Here is a 12,582-nt window from a genome sequence, read left to right as displayed (position 1 = left end):
TTATTATTGACAGTAGAAACTATAGTGTGGACTATACTGCAAAGCACATACCTATCTATAATATTGTACATACCTATATAGCCTGTAGGATCCAAACTATTAAGTGAGATGGATTCGCTCTTGCAGTGTAATATCTTTCAATTAATCCTATTTACAAAAAAATATATATTTTAACGATCATGTATGTGGATTGCACCGCAGTCACCGACAGTTGAAATCGTTCAATAAATTGCGATAACAATTATACCACCGTATATATTATGATTGTCAGGGCACAAAATGAAACAAAATAATACGTTTTCCCGTAATAATTGACAACCATCGTCGGTTTTAAGGCCTTATCGCTCAAGGGCTGTGATAGTGCAGGTTCGGTGCATTCTCGCTGTATCCGGACGAACGACGTTCAGAAGTAGAAGTAGCCGATACTGTGGATATTATAGGTACGCCCATGATACGCACGTGCTATAAAATAAAACATTTAAAATGCTATTGTACATTTTGTGCGAAAAATTCAAGTATGCACGGTATGAAACGCATATAAACTTGTTACATTAAAGTGTATTCAAATTTACTATTGATCTTACACAAGTCATCATACACGGTAATTAAATAAAAAATCAATTAGGGTATACAAAAATTTTGGTCAATATATATATTTTTAAATATACCTTTGCTACGTACGGACCCCTCTACCCCGCCCCTACACATAGTCATACTACACAGCATCGGATGTCCTATGGTAACATGTAAATAGTTAGGTGATGTCACCGCTGTACATAAAACCTTGGGGGAGCAATACTATAAACGTTAGCAAACAGTCTCGGCGTCTGCCAACGGCCAGATGACAAACCCGAACCGTTAAGATATCTGTGAGACCTCCTCGGAGCGCAGTAGATTCTACGAATCAGTTATTGGCACTATGACTAGACGGCTGCGGGTATACTTGGTCATTTTACGACACCCCGCACCGACCAAAGGCACATCTTGTAGAAGGCCCCCTGGACTGTGAGAACCAACGACGTAGTCCGCCAGGGATCTGGTAAGAGAGGGGATAGGACTATATAGGAGCCCTGGAAGTGACCAGTATTCAGACGTGATTTAGCAAACCGTACGTACACACCCCTGTACCTCTTCGTTATTGATTATCATATTTTTGTATTATGACTTAGATTATTTTCGTTGACGACGTATTACGGAACTTAGAGAATATTCGAGCAATCGCTTATTTTCTAAGACACTGGTTTTTCTTCGTTAATTTAAATAATCTAATAGTGTTTAAATTCAACTAGTTTATTATTTTACAATTTTAAATAAATAATACATCAACCCACAAATTGTTGATCATTTTGACGCTACTACCATCATCCCATCCTGTCACCATCTCCTGTAAGTCGGGTGCACGCAACACACGAAAAAAAAAATAATATAATATACCAGCTGCAGATTCTTTTATAATTGAACAATTATTAAAAGTTTAAATGTTTTTTAAAAAACAAATATATATTTTTGACATATTTTAAGTTTTTACTTTTTTAAAAACTAACAGTTTTAATTTCAAATTCCAAAGCAGAACATTTTTCTCAAGTATTTCGATACCTACAATAAAATCGAATTTACGACGAGTAGTTAATGACTAATGAGTACATATTTAAAGTTTGATTAGCGGAGTAGTGTACAACATTTTACAGGGTAATATCAGAACGTACCACTCCACTCCGCTCATAAGGAGTTTAAATACTTATAACTCATAAATGTTTAACTCGTTCTAAATTCCATTTTTATGAATCTAAATACTAAAATTAAATCTGCAGGTGGTAATTCAAAAAAGTAAAAAATAATTCGACAAATATTTAAAAATATAATTTAAAAAATATGTTTTTGAACGACTTGAAACCATATTGTAAAAAATATATTTTCAAAAACATTAATAATGTTTGAAATAATCAGTATCTTATACTATTAATATTTTTTAAATGTCATTGTATAGGATGTCTATTGTTGTATTTAATTTCCAAACTTTTTTACCAAAAAATAAAATTTTATTGTCATTCTCAGAAAAAAAAGTAAGTAAAAAAATTGGAAACTAAAAATGTCCATAAACAGTTAACAAGAAATCAAAATATTTTGGTTTTTTTATCGTATATTGAAAATTATAATATAAACAACCAATGAAAAATACATGACGTATCCACGGTCATTTTTTTTAGAGTTAGGTACACCATAAACCAAAATCAATTTTGTCGAAAACAATTTATTTTTCATTTTTCCCGGCGCTTTTCAAAACTATTGGGAATTTTAAATTGTGACCTCCCCAATGCACCACTTAGATAACAAGATTCACTTTCCCACCAAACAAAATACAGTTGAAGAAAATCGAAGCAGTCTTACTGCCCCAAACGGTTATGACAGACACAAAAATAAAAAAACACACATCATTGTAAAATCAATACATTCATCGCTCCGCTATTAGAATCTAAAATTTGTATTTATTTACATAAATATTTTAGTTTTGTGAGAAAAGTGTATTGCAAATTGTAATTATTTAATTTATATTAATTATTGAATGAATTTATATTTCAAATTGTAAACTCAAGACCCCCCGTAGAATGATGTAAATAAAAATGAAATTAAAAATACAAATTATAAATATTTTACTGGCCAAACTAATACATTTTTCAAATTGATCAGAGTTTCTTACCAGTTTTGTTTTGTTAGCTTTATTTGAGCACAATACAAGTTTACTTATTAATATTTTCTCATACATATTTTGTACAATCAATCAGACTCTGTTGGAATTTTCAATTATTGTTTTCCATACTAGGTTTACAATAGACAATAACGATATTGAATCGTACAATTTTCACGGACGATTTTATTATTTCATTTAAAAACGAAATATATTTTGTTATAATATTATTATTTGAATAGCCAATGTCAACAAAAAATCAGCTCAACGCTAATGGTCTAGTGGTATATGCGATTTGTATATTATCAACACCATCGTTAACAATACCAATCGTTCAAGTGCCTACGAAAAAAAAATCTCCATAACACTTTTGGACGTTTAACGAAAGTGATTTTTACTGGCGAGCCAGAGAAATGGAAAAAAAAAACTCTCGAATCGCTAAAGTGTGTCTTCACAAAACGTGACAATGTGACTTACATAAGATTTATACACACACACACACACACACACACACAGGGTGTAACGGAGAGAAAACTAACAACTATGTTCGATAGCTAATTTGTTCTGTAATCAGCATTTTCTAATATTTTATTTTCCAATATAATATGTAGGGGAAACCTGATTAAGACGAGGAGTAGAGGTAAAGTGCGGGACATCGTTGTATCTCGGAAATTATCGAGTTTTTGGAAAAATGTTCCAACAAACAATGTAATATTTTGGTCACACTATTAGGATTCTGAAATTTTATTAAATTTAATTTTTTGAAATATTTCACGAAACATTCATGAAATATTTCATGTTAATGAAAGATAAAAAAAACAAATTTAAATTTAAGATCTTAGTAGAAAGTACAATAAACATCTCTACTTAGTTAAGTATTAATGAAAAATATTATAAAAATATTTCTTACATAGTACATATTATTATACAAATTACATAATAATCATCAATCTTATATGTATAATTATGATATAATATGTTCTTTGTATCATGATCCAGAACAATAACATAACATCAGTATGACCATCTAGTGCTAATTTTATGAAACATACCAAAAAGCAGAGTTAAAAAATTAAAATTTATTAAGAATAATAATATTATTTAATATTAACAAATAATTCAAGTGATACGGTGCACGGGTGCTTTGAATTTAACGGCAATATGCGATGTAATATTTTGCAAACATCAAATAATGAATAAGTAATTAAATAATTGTTTGTTCTTAATTACTCTTATATAACTTTTAATGGCTAGTATTGTTAGGTTAACGCTACTTTGGTATAGAGTTTATCCTTGTTTTAAGAATAATAGACACGTTGACACGTTAAATTAAAATATTACTACCTATTTGGGGTAAGACGGGAAAAATGCAATGAGGCAAGATAAACCATGTCCTATGTTATTATTTTCTTGTTTAAAGTTTTAATTTCGGCTTTATGTTTATCCTGTTGTGTGAATATGCCTAGTTTACTCTCGTATATCGTGTTCTACAAGCAAATTTAAGTATATAATGTATTATAATTTTGACATTGGATATGAAACTTAATACTATAACTATAATTTTCCCTCGCATTTTCTTGATAAATGTCAATGTACATCATTAGTATATCAAAACAAAGATTTTAAGCTTGAATAACATTTAATCACTTACATGATAAGAAATTAATTGTATTTGTCATGAACAAAGACCTATGTTCCATCTTATTTCAGCCATGGTCCATGATGGGACAAAACTAAATTTTTATGTATAATTAATAATAATATAACAAAACGGATTAGAAATTTAGTAATTGCACTTAATTTTACATGATAAAGGATCTTTGTTTTGACAACAGACAAAAATATTACCGTCTTATATAAATTAAAGTTATGTGTCCCGTCTTACTCAGGTTTCCCCTAGGTACAGACTTGGGTAGTATTCCGAATACAGTATTTGGAATACTTTTTTAATTAAAAAAGTAATATTTTTGCTATTGAAATCTAAATCTACTAAAAAAAAGTATTTTTGAAAGACATCGATTAGAACCAAATAGATTGACGGTGCCTAATCATAATATTATTATTGGCGTGTACAGTTGTCGATTGTATTATCTCGTCAGTTACATTTCTGTTACATCCTGTAGGAGATGTACGCGATCATCCCGTAGAAAGCACCCGACTATATAATACAATACGATACGAAAACGAAAACGAGTTAATCGCTAGTCTGATCGATGATTGTCTCTCGCTGGCCGGCTCTTGAAATAACTGAAGATATATTGTTGTGTCCGGGATAACGAGAGATAGCATCGTGTATGTGTGCATGTGGGTACGTCGAGAACAATGGACAAGGAAGCTGACGAATGACTATAAGACGTCCGCGGGAGGGGTTAAACGCTCGCGATTTCACTCGGAATCTACATAATAATAACAATACCACGACGTGGGAAACGGGTTCGGCTCGGGCCGGTGTAGTATATTAATAATAATAATCATAATAATAATAATATGTGATATAATCATAACGATGATAATGTTACAACGACAGCAGCAACAAGTGTGTGGCGCTCGCATACAATTAATAATATCATAATAACGACTACGAAAGTTCTCGTTATGCGGGTGGACCCGACTACCAGGAAGTGCGGTGCGGTATAGGAAGAGTGGTATAAAAATAGTAATTGAGAGGGCGAATCGCCGTGGTGGCGAAGGTCGAGGGCGTGTGCCGCCCTCTCGTCCGTCGCATTCCTCGGCACAATAATATTCCATTATAAATCACGCCGCGTACGACGCGTGTTATCATTATTATTAATATTAATATGTAGATCGTTGTGACGACGAGAGAGTTATGTTATGTTATAAAAAAAGCAATATAATAAAATAACGATATACCTACTTCAGTCGACAGTATCCAAACGAAAACCGGTCGACCGGCCGAATAGTCGTGACATTGTTTACCCGGCCACGCACACCGTGTTATACATAATAGTCGTTAATAGGTATTATAATAATTTATAATAACATACCTAGGCAGTATAGTATAATGAAATATCGTTGTTTGTTATACCTACGAGTGTTCAACACTCCGAGCTTCCGGACTTCACCGCCGCTCGACTTTGACCTTTATCGCGCGCTCGTGATCGATTTCACTGGGAAACCTCGCGATCAGCGAATCGCATATCATTATAATATTATTAATTATTATTATCGTCTTTTTGTTACGTCGCGTGTACCAGCGTCGTTTTTTTTTTTTTTTTAACGCGTTTTTTACCACTTTGCAGCTGCAGGAAGCGTAGGCGGACGTATATCGTAACCGCCCGCGGAGCTTGACCGCATATGATAATATACGAAACCTGTCGGACATTGACACCCGTATAATATATTGTTATTACGACTCCCGACGGGAAGCGAAATTTTTTTACCGCCGACGATAATTACAGTCCCGCCGTGTCGGGACGCCTGTGCGCGCCATTTCGGCCGTCAGTAATTTCGAGACGATCTTAATCGATGTTTTACAATATTATGTTTTTATAATGATTATTGCACACGTGTCACGTACTACACTGACTGCCACTAAAATAAAAGTGTTCACGTCTTACGATTTCACTGTATAGTATTTCCAATGTTTGGATTAGATAAGTATTTTGTTATCTAGATAAAAATAAAGATAATGCAACCCAAATGTATCTAGATAGATATAAAAGATAACTTAACTAATATTTATCTAGACAAAGATAAAGATAAATACTTTTTTATCTAGATAAAAATTTTTTTCAATGGGTTTTAAATTTAGGTATATTTTAGTTGGGCACTAGAAACATAATAATAATAAAGATATGAAGAAGAATAATTACATTATTTATAAACCATAAATTTGGTTTGAGAATCTGTATAAATATTTAAGATGCGTTTGTACAATTTTACGATTTTTATCAATAAAATATGTATCTAGATGAATTTATTTAGATAAGTAAAAAAATTATCTAAGATGAACTTTTATATACCTTGTAACTATATATCTAAATAAGATAAAAGATGAACAAATAATTATATAGATATTCATCTAGATAAATTTATCGAGATAAGTCCGAACGCCGCCTATTTCATTCCATTTCGGAGTTTATAGTCATTCTCTTTGGTTACAAGCAAGGCTTGCAAACGTATTATAATAACGTAATGATTATAACGTAATATTTGACAAAAAAACCGATTGAAATTTTTAAACGTAATCATAACGGAAAGCGATAATCAAAAATGATTAAATAATAACAAAACAAAACATAACGCAAAACGTGATTTATAGAACATCATTGAACGAAAAATAACGCAAAATGAAATATTTTATAATCTATTTATTGAAAAGGTCTATTGGTTTCGTAGAAAAATCTATTACAATGAAAACAATCTGAGTATTAATTATTATATTATATTCTGTATTTGCCTATATAACCTACCAGCTATAGTAATTATTTTAAAATTTAATAGATAATAAACAATTAGCACTATTGAAAATACCGATAAACGCAAAACTTGTATAACGCTTTAGTTCCAAATAAACTTGGATTATTATAACATTTGCGAGCCCTGGATTTAAAATTAACACGTTATTTATTAAGTTTGTATGAATAAAAACACTTTAAGTTAAAAACTAACTTAATGCAAATTAAATTTTAAAAAGTTAAGTTAAAAATTAAAATTAACTTAGCTTTTTATTTAACTTTAAATTCTTAACTCGTTTATGCCCAGGCTTGATCATATGTTTGGTGGGTAGCTGAAAGTTTTTAAATATATATTTATTTTTACAATGTAAAATATTTAATTATCACTAAATTACTAGGTATGAATTAATTATTATATTTATATTATTTTTTTTTAATACACACTCCACACAGCATTTTAATATTTCCAAACTATGGTATAAATATTTTCAGGAAAACAATATAGTTGTCAAAATATTTGAAAAAAATGCGTAAATAATAAGGAAATATTTTATTTATATTTTTTGGCCAAGAAGTTCACTTTTGAAAAATAATTTGTAAAAAACATTAGCAAAACATTTTAATCATATTTTTTTAAAAAACATTTTCATGGAATCATTATAAAAAAAGGAGGGTAAGTGGATGTCGCTCTGATGTACAGTAGATTGCAAGTGGGTCACTGTATAATGGATGGTATTAAATTTGAATTCAACGATATAATATCACTGTATAAGAAAAACGATTCTGAGGGGAGACGGTATGTCAGTCTAGGTATAAGACATATTATAGACTTATTTATGGTATTAAAAAAAACTTGACCTATATTAGGTACCTATAGTAAATTCCAAATTAATCATATCACAATATTCATTATGTACTTATAAAGCGTAACACATCAGTAACAAACCGTGATACTATCATAGATATATAATAGTATACTTCAGAAGTTTCAAGTATACCCAAGAATAATATTACACGATCAAAACAAAATAACTAAAATAGTTATTCTAGGTTTTTAATATGTAATTTCGTCCAAATTTGAACTTAAAATGACTATATAAATAAACTGTGTAAATGTATTTTTTAGATTTTTTAGTAACAAAATGAATTACTTACGTGGAATCTTGTTTTAAATTTTCAAATCTTAGATACAAAAGTTGAACATTTTATACATTTTTAACTACAAAACAATTATTCAAATTTAAATTTGATAAATTTTGTCAAAATTCCATCTTTAAATGCTTATAAAAAAAAAATTGTGCCTATGTATTTATAATATTTTTCAACTGCTATTGTAGCAATATATCAGGAGCCTTGTATTAAATATTTACGTTTTTTGGCCCAACAGATAAAACTATATTGATATTTATAGAAAAAAAAACTAAAAAAATTTAAAACTGACAATATCCGTAAAAAGCTCAAAAAGAGTCAAATTATTTTAAAAATTGTATTGTGTATAGAAAATGCTAATATAAACATTCAGTGAAATTTTCAATTATCTGCAGTCATTATTATTTTAATTACAACAATATAAGAAAATCGTAACATTCGAGTGAATATCAAATGTTGTAAAAATATAAATGTCAAACGCTCATAAAAATTTAATTTGACTTGCTTGTAGACATTTTTTTTTTTTGAAAAAGGTAGACAAACTTATGAGCAATCTTGTATTACATTTTCAAATCTTAGATTTAAAAAGAACATTTTTCATGAATTTCTAACTTAAATAATTTGAAAATGTTCGTCATTTTTACGTATTTTGTCAATATTTGAATTTTAGATGCTTATAAAAAAAAAATTGTGCCTATGGATTTTTAATTTTTTTCATCTGCCTTTGAAACAATATAATAGGAACCTTCTATTAAATTTTCAAGCTTTTTTACTCAACAAATAAAGTTTTATTGACATTCATATAAAAAAAAAACGAATAATATTGGAAACTGAAAACGTTCCTAAAAAGTTAAAAACAAATCAAAATATTTTGAAAATTTCATCATGTATAGAAAATGGAAATATAAACAACCAGTGAAAATTTCATGTATCTACGTTTATTTGTTTTAAAGTTACACCAAAAACCAAAATCAATTTTCTCGAAAACAGATTTTGCGTAAAAATTCCCGTTTTTCCTTAATTTTTCTTTTGTTTTTCCCGTTGATTTTGAAAACTACTGGAAAATTTTTTCATTTTACCCCTCAAAGTTACAACTAGATTTACTTTCCTATCATAAAAGATACTGTAGAAGAAAATCCAAGCACTTTTACTGTCCTAAAAGGTGATGAAAGGCACAAAAAAAAAATTTAAAAAAAAAAAACACACATCATTGTAAAATCAATACATTCATCGCTCCACTCAGAATCTAATATTAAGTCAACAATTTTGTGCAATATTTTATTATTTTATGAGAATAAAATATTCATACAATATTATTAGTCAAATATTCATTATTCAAGCACTCCAAAATATTCACAAAATATTATCATTTCCCAAATGCTGTGTACCTACGGTGATTCACCAAGCATGCTCACCCCATTTTTTCTTCAATAGTTCAAATATTTATTATTGACGTAATAAAAACAAAATTCATACGAGTAGTTTTTGAGTTATTTCACTTTGTGTTATAAGGATGAAAGGTCCACGGCAATGTGTTTATAAAATATGGGCGTTATGGTGATTTGAACATTGTAGTCATTAATATTAATAGTTTATAAAATATATGGTCCAAATATAATAAATACTAGATCCAATTTTACGTATATTTTATATTTATGTAAAACAGTTTTTAAGGACTATATTGTCCTTAATACAAACATTTTACTACCTAAGAAACTACTCGTTAAAATTTTGTATTATTTAGGTAGGTACCTATATCAAAATTTTCCACTAATTAATTTACAGTAAAAAAGGAGGTTCTCAATTGCAAACCGAAGTTTGTACAGCCACTGGATACACCTTTAGTAGTACAAAAATATTCAAGCATTTGAGAATATGGTCTTTGAGTGTTTTTCAAAATTCCAAAAATCAGAATTTAAATAAAGTCATTGTGAAAAGAAAAAAATGGGCGTGATCGTGCAAAAGAATATATATGTCATGTATAAGTACGAGTATACGATACAGCATTTTGCATGTAACTATATATTGTACATTTATTACTTTTATATAAATGCAGTTTAGTTCACATAGTCCCATGTGGTTATTACATTTTTTTACCATTATATCCACGTGGATTACGAGTGTACCTGTGACTTTTCACCTCAACCCAGCCGCTCTAAAAGTTATCTCTTAAATAGCAATCAAAAATGAAACAATAACAAAAAAACGGCTATTAGTGTGTTGTGGGTCACCAAAATTTGAAAATGTTCTAAAACAGATAGTACCGTAAAAAGTTTGGGAACCTCTGCACAATATAGGTAATATATTTTATTATACATTTGTAAGATTTGTAAGAACGTAAGTATTTAAAACGTAGATTGTAGTGGTATTGTGGTTACGCGAATTGGTTTGTCTGTTTAGTATTGAAAGCTCGATTTAAACAAATTTAAGCCTCCGTATAGAATACGCGTTTAAATCTACATTATTTATCTTTTTAGTGATTAGATTAATGCGTTTATTATACCTACGATTGCGAACGTCACTTCACGCGGGTGTACGCGTATATGGAATTGTTTGGCAATTATTTTTATTATTATTATGATTATTATTGTTACGAACAAAACGGAATATCTTTGGACCCGCGTGTGCTGCCCCGCGAAGGTGGTTCGTATATAATCGTGAATCGAACAGACTCGAAAATAATATTAATAATATGTTCACAGCGAGTTCATCTCGAACATTGTTACGTAGCACATTCACAGTTCTACCGACGGCGCTTAATACAACAATAATAATAATATGTTTATAATTAATGCGCGCGCGTGCGGCAATTTGTCATTTCAGAATTGGGCACTGTCACTTGCATAACGTTTTACCTATTACCGTATAAGCGCGTATCCATCCGTGTTGAACCTACCTATACATCACAATATTATACCGTTACCGTGGTAACCCGCAGTCGCCCGTGTACAGAATGTGCTGCAGTGCCTACCAGCTCTATACCTACTTAGAAGTACCTAAGCACATCGACGACATACTATTCGCCACTAGACGAATTAAAATTTTTATGATTTCAAAGTGAAAATTAATTCCACAAGAACTACATACGTAGCTGCAGGTGGGTGGTGGGTACACAACCGACATTTCAGCACAACGATTATGATTATTATCATAATGCCTCGTGGGGTAAAATACAATTTTTTTTTTTTTTAATTTAAAAGAATTCAACAATACGCTCGTCTTTAAAACGTATAAATTGATATAATATTAGTTTATGAAAGTATAGCCAAATTAATTTATCCATTTTGATCATGACATGTGATTTCAAAAACGCAACATTGTGGCACACGATGGAACTTTAAAACATATTTTTTGGTTAGCTATATTTTATGCATTGTAAAAAGCTAATTTCGGTCAACGTGATATAAAATTTAATATGCGGTGATAGAGACTTAAGGTTTCACTTGTGACGTGATAATTGATAAAATTATTTGTACTAATAAGTGTAAAAAACTTACCTTTAGGTATACATTGTGTATATTATAATATGAGGAATCGACTGTTATAAATAACCAAGGTTAAGTTAGGTAACCTATAAGTGTGACTAATAAACGTTCGAAGTGAAACCCATAATATAATATTAAACTTATTTGATTTGTTAAATGAAACAATATTTTTGTATGATCAAAACGTATATATATTGTGATATTTAAAACAATGCTAATGACATAAATGACACAAACAAACAAACAATTTCACTCAAATGTTGAAAATCGATGTATTTATTGTGTACCGCATGTACATCACGTCTAGGTCTTTGTCTTACTCCAACCACGCGAAAACTATACCTAACCAATATACTAGAGATAAAAATATGGTCTAAAAACCCAACTCGAACCGAACCTTTTAACGAAATTTCGAACTAGACCCATGTCAAATATTTTGTTCTATATCTAACTGAATTCGAACCGAGCTTTTGAATTAAATTACTAATCAACATTTTTAGTTTTATGTCAAACCGCAAAATATAAAATAAATAAACATGACAATCTATGAATTCATAAATACGTCTTTGTTAATAAGTAACTATGTCAACTAAAACTTTACAAAAAAATAGTCAGAAACAATGTCAGAAACGTGTATACAGCCCAAAAACATATTCATGTTATAATTTTTTTTTTGAAACGTACGGTTTCAGTTCGGTTTTTAAAGCTATTTAAAGATAAAACAGAAACACTAATTTGGAATATTTATAAAAAAAAATGCATTGCGTTTGACTGGAGTATACAAATTTCCAGTTGCTACAACAACAGTTTACGGTACTATTGCTACTACTAGCTTGTTTTTTTT

Source organism: Acyrthosiphon pisum, chromosome A2 (genome assembly GCF_005508785.2).
Source record: "Acyrthosiphon pisum isolate AL4f chromosome A2, pea_aphid_22Mar2018_4r6ur, whole genome shotgun sequence".
Lineage (NCBI taxonomy): Eukaryota > Metazoa > Arthropoda > Insecta > Hemiptera > Aphididae > Acyrthosiphon > Acyrthosiphon pisum.
Note: the sequence above shows the minus strand (reverse complement) of the source record.